Source organism: Canis lupus, chromosome 8 (assembly GCF_048164855.1).
Source record: "Canis lupus baileyi chromosome 8, mCanLup2.hap1, whole genome shotgun sequence".
NCBI classification, from domain to species: Eukaryota; Metazoa; Chordata; class Mammalia; order Carnivora; family Canidae; genus Canis; species Canis lupus.
The window spans coordinates 30,923,520-30,941,176 of record NC_132845.1 but is presented as its reverse complement, the minus strand read 5'-3'; positions in this window follow the sequence as shown (position 1 = coordinate 30,941,176).

Genomic DNA, 17,657 nt, shown 5'->3' with positions numbered 1-17,657 from the left:
GGCTGTTGTTTGCAAGGGCTAAGCTCAGATGGGGCAGCATTGAGTCTTCTTTTCATAGCACATGCACTTAGAATCCACGGAGGAAAGAATAGAGATTGACTAAATTTCTCATGGACTTCTTTCTTACCCCTTCTCTCTGTTGTAACACTTTCATGGAATAATATTTATGATGACATTCTCTCTCATCAATCAGATTAAATTTTCACTCCTTAGGGCTCCCCTTCTCTTTTTTTGTTCAATGATGAAAAATAGAATAGACATCGGTACACAGGGAAAAGGAGAAGACAAGGAGAAGAGAAAAGCCAGAGATCCATGGCACTAAAATATAATGACTAAAAGTAAACCCATGAACTAATCAAGCAGCTATTTAATGTTTGTTCCTCGGCATTTTTTCCTATTTTATCTTCTTTCAAATTCTTGTCACGTCAAATTCTCTTTTCCAACTTCTCAACTCACTGTGAAAGGATCACTGTAGATAAAAGACTTCAAAACTATCTTATCGAGATACAGCATGGATTTTCTGTGTCAAGAGTCTTTAAATTTTTATTTAAAGTCTTTAAAACATTATCAACTCCACACCTTTCACATTAGTAACTAGCCAAAAAAGAAAACTGTAACACCAGAGAAAACAGCATTTCACAGATATCAGCAGGTATACAACAGATCAAAAATCAAGTTCCTTCTTAAAACAAAATGATTGCTCTATGGAGACCTCTATTAAACTTGGCATAAAGAAGAAATCTATGAAAATTATTCTCGTAACTAAAATATTTTGAAAAGCAGATCACAATAAAAATCATATCTCAGTGCTCCCTCATTAGGGTGCACATTGAGCTGGATGCCTAGATTTCTTTAAAAATATTGTTCATAGCCTGAAATCTTCTGTAAAGGAAAAGATACATCTCTAAAGTTTTAATTCACATATTTAGGTTGGATAAACTTCCAAAAGAGCAAATAGTATCCTTGGATTATTATGGAGTTAAAAATAAAGTTAAATGCAGATGCATTTGTTAGATTTTTCTACCCAGAGAGGTATCATTCTCAGAGCAATCTAGTTAATAGTACACTCATGGATTAAAAAAAAAAAAAAATAGAAGCAATGTACATCCACAGAGAAACCCTGGTAATAAATATCATAAAAATAGCAATTCACTTTTAGATAGTGCTTTACAACTTAGAAAGCATTTTCACATTTTTATTTTTATTTTTATTTTTTAAAAAGATTTTATTTATTTATTCATGAGAGACACACAGAGGGAGAGGCAGAGACAGGTAGAGGGAGAAGCAGGCTCCATGCAGGGATCCCGATGTGGGACTCAATCGCAGGACTCCAGGATCACACCCTGAGCCGAAGGCAAATGCTTAACCACTGAGCCACCCAGGCGTCCCCATTTTCACATTTTTAGTCTTACATTCTTAAAGTTCTCAGCGTTCATTTTTATCATCCTTACTTTATAGACAAAAGGAACGGAGCTCAAAGAAGGTGAGATTGGCCAGTATCCCATAACTATTTAATGTCAAAACTGGGACTTGCTACCCAGATTTCAACCTCTTTTTGCATCCATTCTAAGGCTCTTTTTGCTACACTATAGGTGCCTTCAGTAGAATTCTCATTACCTGATTAGGAAATACAAGCATAATATGCTTATATTAAACTAGCATAATACATTTATTCAGCAATGAAATTACCAACTGGCTACCACACAGGGAGATATATGCATCACCGTAAAAACCTTTGAAACTTTTGAAAGGGGCAAAACGATTTTTTTGCAGAGCATTTTCTGGTAGACACTTTCAGGGGTATCTAATTCCACAAGAGTCTGAGCCTTCTCTTGTATGGGGTCTTACAACTCTTCAAATTGTAAAAAACTGATAGTAATAAAAATAATTCTTGTCCATAAAGATAAGATTTGGCCCATGGAAATTAAACTCCACACCCAAGAAAGTACCAGCTTTTTATCTGTTAGTAAATTCATTGGCATATTCCCAATGGCCTATATGTATGTCTGTTTTTACGAGTCTCCTCTGAGCCAGTTTCAACTTTTACTGGTTCCCTCATTAACTATTGAGTTAAATAAAAACATTTGATATATGGTTATTTTTTATTTCTAAGAGTCATAGTTTTACTTTTTGAAAAATATTCTTATGTAAAGAAACGAAATATGTACTCCACAAGAAATCACCGTCTGATAAGGACAGATATATAAGTAAACAGAGCAAGAAACGTCAAATAACACAGATTTGTGAACAAACTGATTTACAGAGAAAAATTAACTGTACGGTGGAATTGGGGAATAATGGCTTAGCTGAGTCTTGAAAAATGGAGGAAAAGAAAAACCACAAAAGATAAACACTGCAGTGACTCATGTTTAAGAACATCAATTCAACCACAAAGATAGGGCAATCTGTTTGGCATCAATATAACATCATTTTTAGCATCATTACTAATCAAAACAGATTATCTCCACTATAAAATACCCTACCTAGGCTGCAATATGATAGTTAAATGAAATAGAAAATTGCACTACCATTTGTTGAATTCTATCTTTTTGGACAAACTGGATATATAGTCCCTAAAAAATTATTTCCTTAATTATGATTATTTTAGCTGAATAATTTCATATTTGTAAAGACTAGATATTCATTAAGAGCAAATTCTTCTTCTAATTCATCATTAGCTAACTTGACAATAAGAAAAGATTATTGCCCATTAAATTCATTTCCCAGATATTTGATGAATTTAATGAATACTTGAGTTTATGCTGGTACCTCCTCCTAGAGTGTTCTCCCTTCTAGAAATTCCACTCATCCTGCAAAGACTCTCAAAGTTTGAAACCTCTGCCCAAATCAGACAACTATTTCACCTGGTTCATTTACAGTACCTCTCATCTTTATGCATTATTGTGTTGTAGTATGTAACTGTTGGTAGTTTAGATCATCATACTCTCCCCTGTTAGAATCTAATCTTCTTGAGATCAAGGTCTTGATTTATGTATCTGTGTAACTCTCAAAAGTTTGTCATGGTCCTTAGACACATACCTGTTGGATGAACTTATTTTTTTTTTAAATGTTCACTTGGTGCTAAAAATGCTTGACAAATAAAAAAAATACTTTAAACATAAGAAAATAGAAATTGTTTTCTCTAAGTAGTTTGTTTTCTTGAGGCAATAGTCTCAATTACTCCAAAATTAGTTTTGAAATTTGTCTTAGTACAAACAAAAATTATCTGACCTATCACTCAGTAGTTTGTACTAAAGTTATATAAATAGGGAAATTTTATAGAAGCTATAAATAGATGTACATCAATCCCATAACATATACAAATAGTGAATAAGAAAATGATTCCAAAGAATGAAGGACAGCAGGAAATTTTATACATACAGACACTGCTTTGTAGTAATACTGTGATTTACTGAGCTTTACTTTTACCAATAATATCCCTTACAGTTGCATGTGAGTTTATAATATGTTCCAAACCTAATAAATATGACTATGTTGGAGCATTTTATATATTGCAGAAAATTAGTCAATTTTTATATCATCTAAGGTTCTGTAAATTATTATTTTCATGATGAATAAAAATCTATCCACAAATAATCTATTCTGAGACATTGGCAAATCACACAATACTATGACTGCATTAATAATTCATATCACCAACTGAATAATTTGGATGAAAATATCCTAGCACAAGCCAAACAAAGGGATCATCCAGAGAAGTGTGATGCAAGGTAGCTATCAGAAGAATATGTGATCTGAGGGAAGCCATAGCCATAAAGGTAAGAAACAAGGGATTCTGAAGTGAGGGAGAAGAAGGATTTATTTCATGTTAGGTTGATTTAAGGATTGGTACAATTAGGGAGAATGCTAGATTCATGAAAATAGAGTAGTAAATTGACAACTTTTAAAAAAGATTTTATTCATTTCAGAGAGAAAAAGAATGTGTGAGAGAACACAATCAGGGGTGGGAGAAAGGCAGAGAGAGAAGCAGTCTTCTTATTGAGCAGGGAGGTGGGGATTAGGCTCAATTCTAGGACCCTGAGATGATGATCTGAGCTGAAGGCAGATGCCTAACTGACTGAGCCACCCAGGCACCCCTAATTTGGCAATTTTAAAGATCACTTATATTACTCAGCCATTAGAAATGACAAATACCCACCATTTGCTTTGATGTGAATGTGAATGGAATTGGGGGGTATTATGCTGAGTGAAGTAAGTCATATGGGGAATATAAGAAATAGTGAAAGGGATTATAGGGGAAAGGAGAGAAAATGAGTGGAAAAAATTAGAGAGGGTGACAAAACATGAGAGATTCCTAACTCCGGGAAATGAACAAGGAGTAGTGGAAGGGGAGGCAGGCAGGGAGATGAGGTGACTGGGAGATGGGCACTGAGGGAGGCACTTGACAGGATGAGCACTGGGTGTTATACTATATGCTGGCAAATCAAACTCCAATAAAAAATATACATATAAAAAAAGAGGCAGATTGACAGCTACCTTAAAAAATAAACAAACAAATAAACAAACAAACAAATAAATAAATAAAATTATTTCATTCCATAAGTATTATTGTAGGTTGAATGGTGTTCACCCAAAAGAAATGATGAAATTCTCACCCCTGGTATCTGTGTATGTGACTTGATATGGAAATAGGTCATTGTAAATGTAATTAGCTAATATGGTGTCATATTGGAGTAGGGTGGACTCTTCATCCATTGTAACTAATGCCCTTATAAGAAGAGTGAATTTGGGAGCACCTAGATGGCTCAGTTGGTTGAGTTGGTTGAGGTTATGATGTCAGGATTGTGGGATCGAGCCCTGAGTAGGGCTCCATGCTCAGCACAGAATCTGCTTGTCCCTCTCCCTTGGCTCCTCCTCTCCTCTCTCTCTCTTTCTCATAAATAGACAAATAAACAAGCAAACAAACAAACAACTAAATAAATAATTCAAAAAATAAGAAGAGGGAAATTTGGACATAGGTATAGAAGAATATAGTCATGTGATGTTGGAGGCAGAGTTTGGAGGGATGTATCTGCAAGCCAAAGAATGCCTGGAGCCACCAGAAGCTGGAAGGGGCATGGAAGGACTCTTCTAGAGCATTTGGAGAGAGCATAAGTCTGCAAACCCCTTGATTTCAGATTTCTGGCCTCAGAACTATAAGAGAATAAATTTCTGTTGTGTTAAGCCGCCTAGTTTTATTTATACAACACTAGGAAACTAATATAAATACCTCCCTAGGTACTAAAGTAACAAGATCTCTTTTAAGTAGTGGTTTTCATCTATTTACCTTGGTTATCACAATGAACTGGATAACCTGCGGCGTAATATCACCAGCACAGAAAAATAAAACACTGAACTCTTGTAGTCTGGTTGTCACAAAACTGATATAAAAATATGGATAATGACAGTAGCAATGATTATCACGTGGCTGATGCATGATCGCTAATCTCCACAACCATAGGTGGTAGGCAATAGTATCCTCATTTTACAGAAAAGGAAAAGGAGGCATAAGTAGGTTAGGAATTATCACAAGGTAAAATGTCATAATTTAAATCCAGGCTTTCTGATTCTATGCAATACTCTTCTGCACACTGCATTGAGTCTTTTTTTTTTTTTTTATAAATCTACACAATAACAAACAATTTGATCGATTTTTCTTAATTGAATTGACTCTATGTGTGGGCATTGAAAGTTGATCATATAATAAACCAAAGGAAAGGAGCTTGCTCAAACATCACAAGCGTGTATCTGAATTCTTTTAGTCCTGTCAATCAGCATGAGATAATTACCAGAGAACATATTTCTCCTCCTACTCACAAATTCTCCATATGTCTACTGCATGTCTTACAACTTCCCCCCAATCAAATGATTCTGACTTGCCCTTCAGGGGAGCAGCATCGCATATTGATTACATTAAGAGTGGGCTTTAATATCTTCTAGCCCCTGTGTTCCGGTTTCAGCTCTGGTCCTCGGAAGCCATGTGGATGCATCTCTTTCCTCCATCCTCAGAGGCCCAGGACTTTCACTGCAAAACGAGGGTCAAGCTAGCTGCTTAGCATAATGGCAGGCACATGCTAAGTTATTATTACAATTACGCCTTCAATAGTATACTGTACCTAGAACTAGGGAAATGTGTTGATTACATGAAATTGACCACAAATGTATTGTGAGTTATGTAATTTAAACCATTGGCTATCTAGTTTCTATCATCAAAAGGAATTTTTTAAAAAGACACAGAAATCAAAGAAGGCATTTTCTTTCCTGTGTTATTTAGAGAATTTCCTGCAAATCAAAACACAAAATAGTTCTGAAAAGCTAATCTTCACAATAAGGAATCTGTAAAGGTTCAAATTCTATATAGGAAAAAAAAATGACTTATATAAGCAGCTTTAGCACCAAGCTGTTTCCACACTTCCTCTGATAAGACATAATAGTCCCATATTTCCCATCCAAATCACTTTTGCATCACAATAGGAACCAAATGGTAAAAATAAAAGGTACTTACTGGGATTTTTTTTTTTTCTCACAAATTCAATCTACCCAAATGATTGAATACTCCCAAAAAAGCGTTGAAAGGAAAATGACGATGGTATCAAAGGAGACAAAAGACATTTTCTTTTAAAAAATGTTATCTACTTTCAAATTAGTTACCTCTTAAATTTTGTTTCTGTCATCATTAGGATTAAGGACAGTGAGGCAGCGGAGTGTAGTTTTGAGACGGTGGACTCTCTAATCAGAGTTTGGGGTTATTAGCCCATCTTCATGGCTCACAATTGTAGTGAGTTGGGCAAGCCATATACCCATACATTCCTCAGTTTCTTCACATGCAAAATATAAATATAAATAATTCTAATCTCACAGACTAACTGAAAGAATTTCATGAATATGTGCAAAATGTTTTACCATAGTGCCTGGCACTTAGATAAGCATCACTTGAAGTTTGCAACTGTTATTAATATTCAATATTACAGTATGTCTTATGAAGAAATAGTGCCAAATAGTTATTTAAAAATAAATAATACAAACAGCTACCATGTACTGAGCACATATTCTGAGCCAGGCCCCCAAAAGCATGCACCACGCCATATGATTGCTATCCTGATCTCACAGATGATAGAACTAAAGAGCATGCAGAGGAGCTACTGCTTGCACACACCAGCAACCGGGAAGACCAGGTTTGCTTTTACTGCTCCCCGCTGTGTACCAAACACTGAGAGGGACACTTAGGATACAAAAACCTTCCATTGGGCCTCTTCTCCTGATACCAGATAGGATTTTTCACTTTGAACATGGTTCTAAAGTTGTTTAATCTTAAAAAAAAAAAAAAAAAAAAAAAAGAGAGAGAGAGACTGAAATAGCGACTTTTTAAATCACTTGAGAAAGTGATTTAGCAGGGGAGTACTTTTAGGAGAAGGAAAGAAAAAGAGGGAAGCAAGAGAGGGCAGGGAAGAAGCTAAGCAAAAATAAGGTCTCAGCTGGAGATTAGCTGTGTCTTGGACTATCAATTGTGCCATACACATGAGGCCCAGCGGCCAGCCCTTTGTACCCTGTGTTAGTAGTAGCCTCCCACAGCCCAGGGAGTTGGGGAGCCTTCCACCTTTTGTTGTAAGGTATTCCGTTATGAAGACCCAACCTCTCCTTTAGTCAATGAGTTCTACATCTGAACACGGGCTCAAATCTAGAAATTAAGCCAAGGACTCTGACTCTTACTGAATAGCTCAGCATTCTGTGTATTTATTTTAATACGTACTTAGAAGTATAAATATAAATTAAAATACAATATAAAATATAAATACACATATTTAGATGTCTATACAAATACCTGTTTTGACCTGGGAACAAAAAAATATCTGTTGTAACCTGGGACCATCATGTTCTACTAGCATTTCCATAGATCACGGTGAGCCAGGTGCCTGTCCCTGGCTGGTACTCTGACCTTGCTGCCCATTTTGTAATTACATTCACATTATTTCTGGCACAGAAGTGCTGCCACCTGGCTTTTGTTACGCTGGGGCCCTATCATCCCACTGACAGAAGGGAGCACACGTCTATGAAGGCATGTCCTCCCATCAGCCCTGGACAGAAAAAAGACAACCACAGTGGAGTTTCTCAGTGATATTGGCATCCGCCTTAGAAGTACATCATCTCTCCCATCTTGGGAAACAGTCATTGTGCGGGTTTCCAGTTTTATGGTGGACTCAGTCTAATATGCCCAATTCTTTGTGCTTTTTTTAATCCATTACTACAGTCGGTCACAGATTTCTAGCTTCTCTACTTTATTTAGTGTGGGCTGTTGAATTTTCCAAGATTATAAAAGCCAAACAGTATATTAGGAAGACTTTCCAAGCCCCTTACCGGGGTGTTAAATCCTGTGTTGTGAGAGAATGGGTTCTCATGTTAAAAGATTGCATTTTTCAGCTTATAGCCTGAACCAGTACTCTTGGAATGCGCTGCTGGGCATGTTTTCCTCTTTCCTGCTGATACATGTTAGCCAGGTCTTGCAGCTCCTTTGGCATGGAATCCATCTCCTCCCTTAGTAGGCAGGGGCTTTCATAGTCAGGTTGTGCTTGATGCTGGCCTGATTAACATGGTTCATACTAAACAAAATAAATAAGGGTCAGCTTTCTCACAGTGATTTTTGCATTTTAAACATAAATAGTATTTATACAAATGCTTATTTTTACCCAAACATTTCTCTAACTAGGAGAACTGTCTCACTTGAAACATTTTAACCTTCCTTTTCTCATTATGCATGACTTGTGGGAGAGGTGGGCAGATCCTGAGGAAGATAAGCATTGTTTTGTAAGGCATCTGCATCATTTGAGGCTTCTCCATAGTGGGGAGGTAGAGCAGGCTAGTATTAATGCTGGGCTCAGTTGGTTGAGTGTCCCTTCCCTTCCCTTCCCTTCCCTTCCCTTCCCTTCCCTTCCCTTCATTTCCCTCCCTCACCTTCCCTTCCCTCCCCTCCCCTTCCCTTCCCTCCCCTTCCCTTCCTTCTTCTTCCCTCCCCTCCCTTCTCCTTCCTTCTTCTTCCCTCCCCTCCCCTCCCCTCCCCATCCCTTCCTGTCCCTTGCCTCCCCTGCCCTCCCTATCTCTTCCTGTCCCTTCCCTCCCCTCCCCTCCCCTTCCTTCTTCTTCCCTTCCCTCTGCTCCACATCCCTTCCTGTCCATTCCCTTCCCTTCCGATCTATTCCTTTCCCTTTCCTTCCTTTCCCTTTCTTTCCCTTCCCTTCCCTTTAGGCTCAAGTCATGATCCCAGGGTCCTGGGACTGAGCCCATGTCCAGTTCTGCACTCAGCAGGGAGTGCAGAGGATTCTCTCTCCCTCTGCCTCTACTCCCACTCAGGATTTTTTTTCTCTCTCTCTCTAAAATAAAATAAATCTTGGGGGGAAAAAAACCTAAGACGTGAATCTGAGGGTTCCAGGTCCTAAAGTGCATTACTCTAGATACCTCTATATGAAGTTTCAGGACCCCACTCCTTTCTCACTAAGGCTCTGTTTTTGGCATAGAATACTTGGCTAGACTAAAATTCCATCCTCTTTACAGATTTCCCAGGCTTACTATTAGGTCCTGTGTCTCATCTTTGGCTCTGTCTGTCCTCTGGCTATGAGCATTAAGTCTCTAAAGGAGCTGCCCAGCAGCTTTCCAACCCTCCTACAAGGCCAATCATAGATGTGTGTTTCACATTTTCTCCTTCACTACATCAATGGCATTCAGCAACACCCATCAAATCCCACAATCCTTATAATTACTATATATATTATACCTCTGAAAAATTAGAAACATTACACCAGCTAGAGAATATCTTTTCATAAACAGCCTCTTATAGTTAATTGGTAACAGTCTGAGGGGTCACTTGTAGAGTATTCCAGATCCTATTGATTTTTTTATGTACTTTTTGGGGGTTTTTATTGCCATCTTGCTAGTAAGTGACTCACCTTCACAACTCCATTCTTATAGTTGGTTTCCAAGAATCATTTTTGGCATGATCCAGAATTTCAACAATCAGAGCCTTAGACGGTCATTCTTTTGAAGTTATATATTTAAAAAAAGTTCTATTAGGACAGCTACGGTTCCACCATGAGGCACTAGAGGTGAGGGAGCTGTCTTTGTATTCCAGCTCTGTGGAGTCTGTGAGTCATCGGGATCTTGCTGTGGTGTAAAGTCATCTGAGAGGCAGTTTCAGTTCAGGTGAGAGCAATGCTCCTGCAAAGGGGAGATTATGAGCCAGTAGTCAATAGCTGGGGGAAGATGCATTGGTCCAAAGAAGAGGACATTGGGACCACATCAACAGCATCCGCTATGCCCTGTTTCTAAGAAATAATATAAAGCAGCATAGTGCCCATGTACCAATCTGGAGAGGTTTTTGTTGTTGTTTTTTGTTTTGTTTGCTTTTTTTTTTTTTTAGGCTTGCTTGTTACTTACTTTGCTCTACCTATCGCATTCCTCCCACCCCAAAATATATGTTTCTAATATACATACAATCTACAGCTTCAGGTATGGATGTTGAGACCCTCAAAATTCTCTATTTGGCTGTCAGAAGCATGGCTGAGGCCAACATTTCTCCTCTTAGCCTATACCACCAAAGATGAAGCTTCTCATGTGTTCCTCTCTGGCCATGTGTAAAGAATTCTCAGTCTCTACTATCATTCTAAGGACATAAAAATGTTTAAAAATAGCTGAAGCTTTCCTTGCTATATTATCAATATTAATTAATTTAAACATTCATAAATGTAAACATTCATATTTTTAGGAAAACCAACAGCCCAATATAAATAGCATCTGAAGGAGCAAAGGTCTCTTGCATCATAAGTGGAAGCAACACAAGGGAGAGGATCTGCCCAGACATATCACTCAAGACTTGCAGGCTTTCCAAAGACAGTATTCTAAAGTGAGCAATATAAAGGGGAATCTCTTTAGAGATTTATGCTCCAACAGTGATTCCAGACCTCCAAACTTTGAACATGCAACATCAACAAAGATCTTGTTATGGAGGACACCACATCCAGATTTGCAGTCCACCACAATCAAGGTAATATATTTGAATACTGATCACTGCCCCCCACCTTTGGAAACAGGGACATACAAAGGGAGAGTCCAGGAGTTAGAGAAAGAAGACAAATTTACCTGTTAATCCTAGCAGTTGAGGGCCTTAATATTATACTTTGAAAAACTACATTATTTTCCCTCCCAAATTGGAAACAACTTAGTTATGTATACGTGTTATGATTGAAAACAAACTAGTCATTTGCTAGATTAGTAAATCTAAGAGAGAACATAAACAACTGTGTGAATTTGATCTGTAAAATTCTAGTAACAAAATGTATTAGCTCAAATGTGCACAGGTTAATGCAAAGAAATCCTACAATATTTCAGAAGATTATAGTCTGAAACTACCCCACAATTGCTTTCAATGATAAGTTAGAAATGTGATTCTCTTTTCTCGTGGTACGTGATTGGACTATTAACACTAGTGCATAAAGAAAATTCTTCTCTAAGGAATCATACAGAAATCATCAGTAAAGTGCTCCATATTATCTAATTATATTTTTGTTTACTTAATATTTAATAGGCTCCAGGCAAAGAAAGTGAAAATGTTTCAATAGTCCTCATACCCAAATTTAGGGGATACTATATTTTCAATTAGAGGGCATATCAAACCCTTTATGGAAATTACATCAGAAAGATGTGTTAGCTTTTTCATTTACATTTTTCTTGTTGGTCAAGAAGATACCTTTGTGCATTTCCTCATTCTCAAATTTCTTTCTCACTTTTTTAAAGGTTTTATTTATTTATTTGATGTAGCAAGCAAGGGAGAGAGAGAGCACACAAGTGGCAGGAAGGGGCAGAGGGAAAGGGAGAAACAGGCTCCCTGCTCAGAGCCTAATGTAGGGCCCAATTCAAAGATTCTCGGATCATGACATGAGCCAAAGGCAGACCCTTAACAAGCTGAGACACCTAAGTGCCCCAAATTTCCTTCTCTTTATATTACATCTTGCAAAATCTCTTTGTTTCTTCAGAATTTCACTTGAATTTCATCTTCTCTGTGAAACTTTATATGTTCCCATCAACTCAGTCTCAAGTAGTATCAAGTAGAAAATTGATCAGATTTTCTTCATTGTTTTTATTCTATTTGCATTATCTTTATTATAGTACCTACACCATGTTGTAAATATCATTTACTAATTTGGAATCTATATGAGTTGGTGATCTCTTTGAGGGTGGGTATCCTTTCAAGAGAAAAAAAAAAAAAAAAAAACACAGTTTTTTTTTTGAAGAAGAGATTCCTCAAGCAGACTCCCAGCTGAGTGCAGAACCAGAATCCAAAGTCAACCTTCTAACCAACTGAGCCACCCAAGTGCCCCTATTTTTTTTTTTGAATGAACAAATATATGGATAAGTTTTGTCAGAAATTAATAGAGAAATATCTAACATGCTCTGTACTGCTTTATTTCCAGAGTTTAGGTGTGAGCATACTTAGAAAGACAAACTCTTGATACATAATAAGCCTTATTATGCCCTTCTTTTTTGTTATCTCGATTTGGGAAGTCCTAAATTTCCTTTAGCATCTTATCAGATTGCTCCTTTGAACAAAATTTAAATACAGGCCAATTGAAAAAAATCACCATGACTCCTGATTACTACTGGGGGAAATAAAGGGAATGAGGAAATATGTTGTCTTCCATAGGATTTAAACTTTCATTAAGCCCTTCATTAAGATTCAAATGGATGGGGGGATCCCTGGGTGGTTCAGCAGTTTAGCGCCTGCCTTTGGCCCAGGGCATGATCCTGGAGTCCCGGGATGAATTCCTCGTTGGGCTCCCTGCATGGAGCCTGTTTCTCCCTCTGCCTGTGTCTCTGCCTCTCTCTCTCTCTCTCTCTCTCTCTTTCTCATGAATAAATAAATAATTTAAAAAAAATTTTCAAAAGGATGGTTCTGCTAGAAGTAGACTCCACCCATGCCAACTTCATCTCCTCTCAGTCTTTAACCAAGAAATGTAAGGAAAATTACTTTGAGCCAATTAGAAAATCTCAAATGGTAAGCTTTGCCTCTTGTTTACAGATTCTTGATACAATTGTAAACATTTATGTTTCAAAATTTCACTGATTTCAATCTACACAGGTCTTGCATTTTACTTTTTCATTAGACTAAAAGCCTGCGGTAGCTGAACATCATTGCCCAAGGATGTTATATAGACTTGTCTTTATGAGGTGTCATCTGTACTGTAAGTGAGATTTTAAACTACTAGAAAGCCTTTTAGCAACTAAGGAAGAAACGCTAGATTTTCCAAAGGGTTGATGTCTACAGCAGTGCAGTCAATTGTTGCTGGTAGGTTTTTGTTGCTCTGCAACTGTCAACACACTTAATTCTTCAAATGATAAAAGTCTTGAAGTCTGTAATATAAAAATTAGATGTCCTGGAAATTTTTATTTCTATTTTAAAGGTACAACTTATCATCAAAATCATGTTCATTGCAAATGTTTTCTTGGCAATTTACTTGTCATAAATGTCTATTGTACTGACATACTCAGCAGGGAATAGTGTATGTTTATTCTCATGTACTTATGAATTTGTAAAGAGATGCAGTGAAAATAAAGGTAAAAAATATTATGACTTGCAAACCTCCAGATGATGAGATTTGTTTTGTTGTAATTCCACATTCCAAGGTCTGAACTGAATCCAAATTCCAGAAAGAGAAATACATTATAATTTTTTCACACTGTGAGCACATAACTGACTTGGCATTAACCAGCTCGTCCAAAGATTTATAGAAAAATGTTGCTTTTGCATGTGTGTGAAACAGTTGGGGAAGTGTAAGTGGGGAAAGATAAGTCAGTATGAGAGGTTTTTTTTTAAGGCACCTTAAAAGATATGGAAAAAAAAACCCTGAAAATAAAAAAGTTTGAATGTATACTGCCTTATATAGTTGTGATAAAGATAAACACAGAGAAATAGTACATATCCAGATCTCATTTCAAACTTTGAAATTTCTTAAAATTACCGTATTATCTCAGGATGCACAACTTTTGTCACTATATAAAAGTAGCCTATTATGTCGATCATGATACTGGAGATTATGGTCAGAGCAGTATCTATTTCAAAAATATTCATTTATTTATGCATGCATCAATTCATCCAGCATATATTTACTGTGTGCCTATTTTGTGCAAGTAGCTGTGATAGAGAATTCTCCTCTCTTTTAAAATCTTTTCTTGGGGGTAATATTCTAGAATATTTTTCTTTTTTTTCCCCTCATTTTTAGTTGATCGCTACCAATGGCTCATGACAAATGATGATAAATAAAACATTGTCTATATTAGGCATCATCAATCAGCTTTTCATTTGCTTAATGTTTATTCAAATAGCTTTGTGTGATCTGTGCTTATCTTAAAGAGGCTTAAGACATTCCTTTTATTCATATCCTCAGTAATATACTCAGTTATCAAAATAATGACTGATATTTTAGATATCAGATTTTTTTAAACCTAAAAAAAAATTGAGTAAACCATATGACAAATGTAACACATCTCACACACATAATTGAAATTTAAGTTCTTTCATATTTAAACATATTTCATTTGTGGTACTGACATAAAGACAAATGGATCAATAAAACAGAATAGAGAAGTCAGAAATAGAACATTTATTAAATTTATTAAATGATTCATTTATGTACATATGAATATATTTACAAAAATTAAAAGGAAACCATGGGAAAAAGAGAAGTCCTTGCGGAGTGCAGGACCTGAGTAACTTAACATTTATATGGAGGAGAAAAAGTCCCCTTCCTCACATTATATATAGAAGGAAACTTAAGATTAATGTAAAGCTAAACATAAACCCTAAAGTAAGCCCAACCTTCCTTGCTTAATTTTTTACCATCTGATACACTTCATCAGAAAATCAAATTCTTACATGTTAATTATAATAACCACTCCTATTCATTATGTACCTCCTGAGTGTCAGGGAACATGTGAGACATTTTCCATTGATCATCTTATTTTTCTTTATAATACTCCATAAAATAGCATCAGATTAAGAAAGTAGGGCCCCCAGCCCATTAGCTAAATAACTTGTCCACAATCACAAAAGTAAATGGTTGAGCATGAATTTAAACTAGGTCTGTCTGAAACAAATCTAGTTTTTGTTTATTAAGTGAAACCTGCTATATGTAATATACTTAAATATATCATGTAACACATTAAATGGTATGAAATCATAACATTTAGTTCTTTTTAAAATTAATTTTAGGGCAGCCCAGGTGGCTCAGCGGTTTAGCACCACCTTCAGCCCAGGGTGTGATCCTGGAGTCCCAGGATCGAGTCCCACATCGGGCTCCCTGCATGGAGCCTGCTTCTCCCTCTGCCTGTGTCTCTGCCTCTCTCTCTCCCTCTCTGTGTGTCTGTCATGGATAAATAAATAAAATCTTTAAAAAATAATAAAATTAATTTTAGTTCCTTTTCTTATACTTTAAAACTTTTCTTTCTGTTATTCTGAAACACATTTTAATTTTTTTATTGAAGTGTAGTTATGAAATGGTTAAGATACAGCACAAGAAATATAGTCAATAGTATTCTAATAGAGTTATATGGTAACAAATGATAGCTACGCTTGTGGTGAAGTACAGCATAATGCATAAAGTTGTTGAATCACTATGTTGTACACGTGCAACTAATGTAACATTGTGTATCAAGACATTTTATTCTTAATTCAAATATATATCTAAAATAGAATAAAAAGGAATTAGGTAAAATGAATTCTACTTGTAAAGATGGTGTTCCCTATTTATTCCAGATTAAGCCAGCAAGTTTTTTGATAATGCTGAATCTGAGACATGAGAGAAGCTTCTCAACAGAGGAGCTCCTTTTTCCCCACTAATTACAGAGAAATATTAAGCATATTGGAAATGAAAATATTTCTTCATTTTATGAAAAGTTAAAATCAGATAATTCCATGATAAACATAGCTTAGTTTACTCAATTTATTTGAAAAACTTGAGTCAGTACTTACTAAACGTTCATGACATTCATAGTCATTTTAAAGCATATTGTGTTTTGGAAGAATGACAATGAACACTTCTGTGAAAAGATACCTATGTCAATAATGGAATAAAATAACCTTCTGAAAGAAAAATGGTAGGCTTGAGCTCCCAGAGTCCCCAGAACTAATAGTTGATCTGTCAGTTATCAGATTTTCAGGGAGAATGGCAGAAAGTAAGGTGAAAGAGCAGTGACTGAGTTGGTGTGAGAGGGCATAAGGCTTGCAGCTTAGGGATCAGGAACATGGAGTAGTAAACCTGAAGTCTGAAAGAAGTTTCAACATTCTTTTGCATTCCAACCTAAAGAAAAAATCAAAATCACAATCCTGCCCGTCTGACAGTTTCTCAACCTTGACACTATTAACATTTGGGGCTAGAAAATTTGCTGTGGAGGGCAGCCCCGTACTTGTGGGATGTTTAACAGCAATGGCACCATCCCCCAAGTCATGATCACCAAAAATGTGTGCAGACGATGCAGATGTCTCCTTGTGGGCAAAATCACCCCTCCACCATTTATAACCCCTTATCTAGTACGTTGGTTTGCATTTCTAAAATTCAAAGTCTTTGCAACTAAATCTTATACACCAGTTATTACACAACACTTAAATTTATCTCTCTCAAGTACTTCTGATGAGACATTGGGTTTTCTTTGCCCGCTGATACAAATGTTGCTGGATGTGTGCTGCAGACCTTGCCATATTTATATTCAAGATTTTATATTTATTAAATAATGAAACTAATTTATTACTATTATACCCAGCATGGTCATCTTTAGAACTGCATTATCCATGCTCTCAGCTAACTTAAAATGAATTGTTCTCTTACTGATCAATATTTTTCATTGAAATGATGAGATACAAAATATATTTTCTTAAAATGAATATTAATACGTTAGTCCTGTACCTGAAATTAAAAAAGAGACATTCAGCTATATATATAGTAAAATTAAGTACTGTCATCTAAGTAAATTTTGCTATGTGGTGCTGAAATTAAAGGCTGTAGGCCTAGGAGACTTGATGATGCATTGGAGAGGGAATGATTCTTGCAGTTTATTCATTAGTACAGTTAGTCAATAAATATTTAACGAGCACCTACTCTGTGTAATGCGTTATGTCTCAGGAAACAAAGAGGGATCCACTAGTCAAAATTTTCCACAGAGTTTATGTCCTAGTTGAGAGAGCAAATAATAAGCAAATAAAAATATAGAAAACTATAATGCTACATTGATAAGTTATTTGTAGGAAACAAAGCAGGGCCAGGTCTACAGAATGGAAGGAACGATCTTCTATGGAATGGTCAAGGACATCCTCTGCTCAGAGACAATACCATGAATAGCATTCTGAATAACATAGCAAACAAGCTGCATGGAGAACTGGGAGAAGAGAAGAGAATTCCAAGCAAAGAAGAAATAAAGTGCAAAATCTAAAGTCAGAATCATCTTAGCTATAGAAAGATCATCAAGGAAATTAGTGTGACCAAATGAAGTGAGTAAACCAGAAACCAGTACACAGGAGTAAACCAGTAAACAGAGGAGCCACGTTTGGAGGAGGAGGCAGGAGTGAAGTCCTGCAGAGCCATTTAGGTGAGGTAAAATTTGGTTTTTGGTCTGAATAGGTA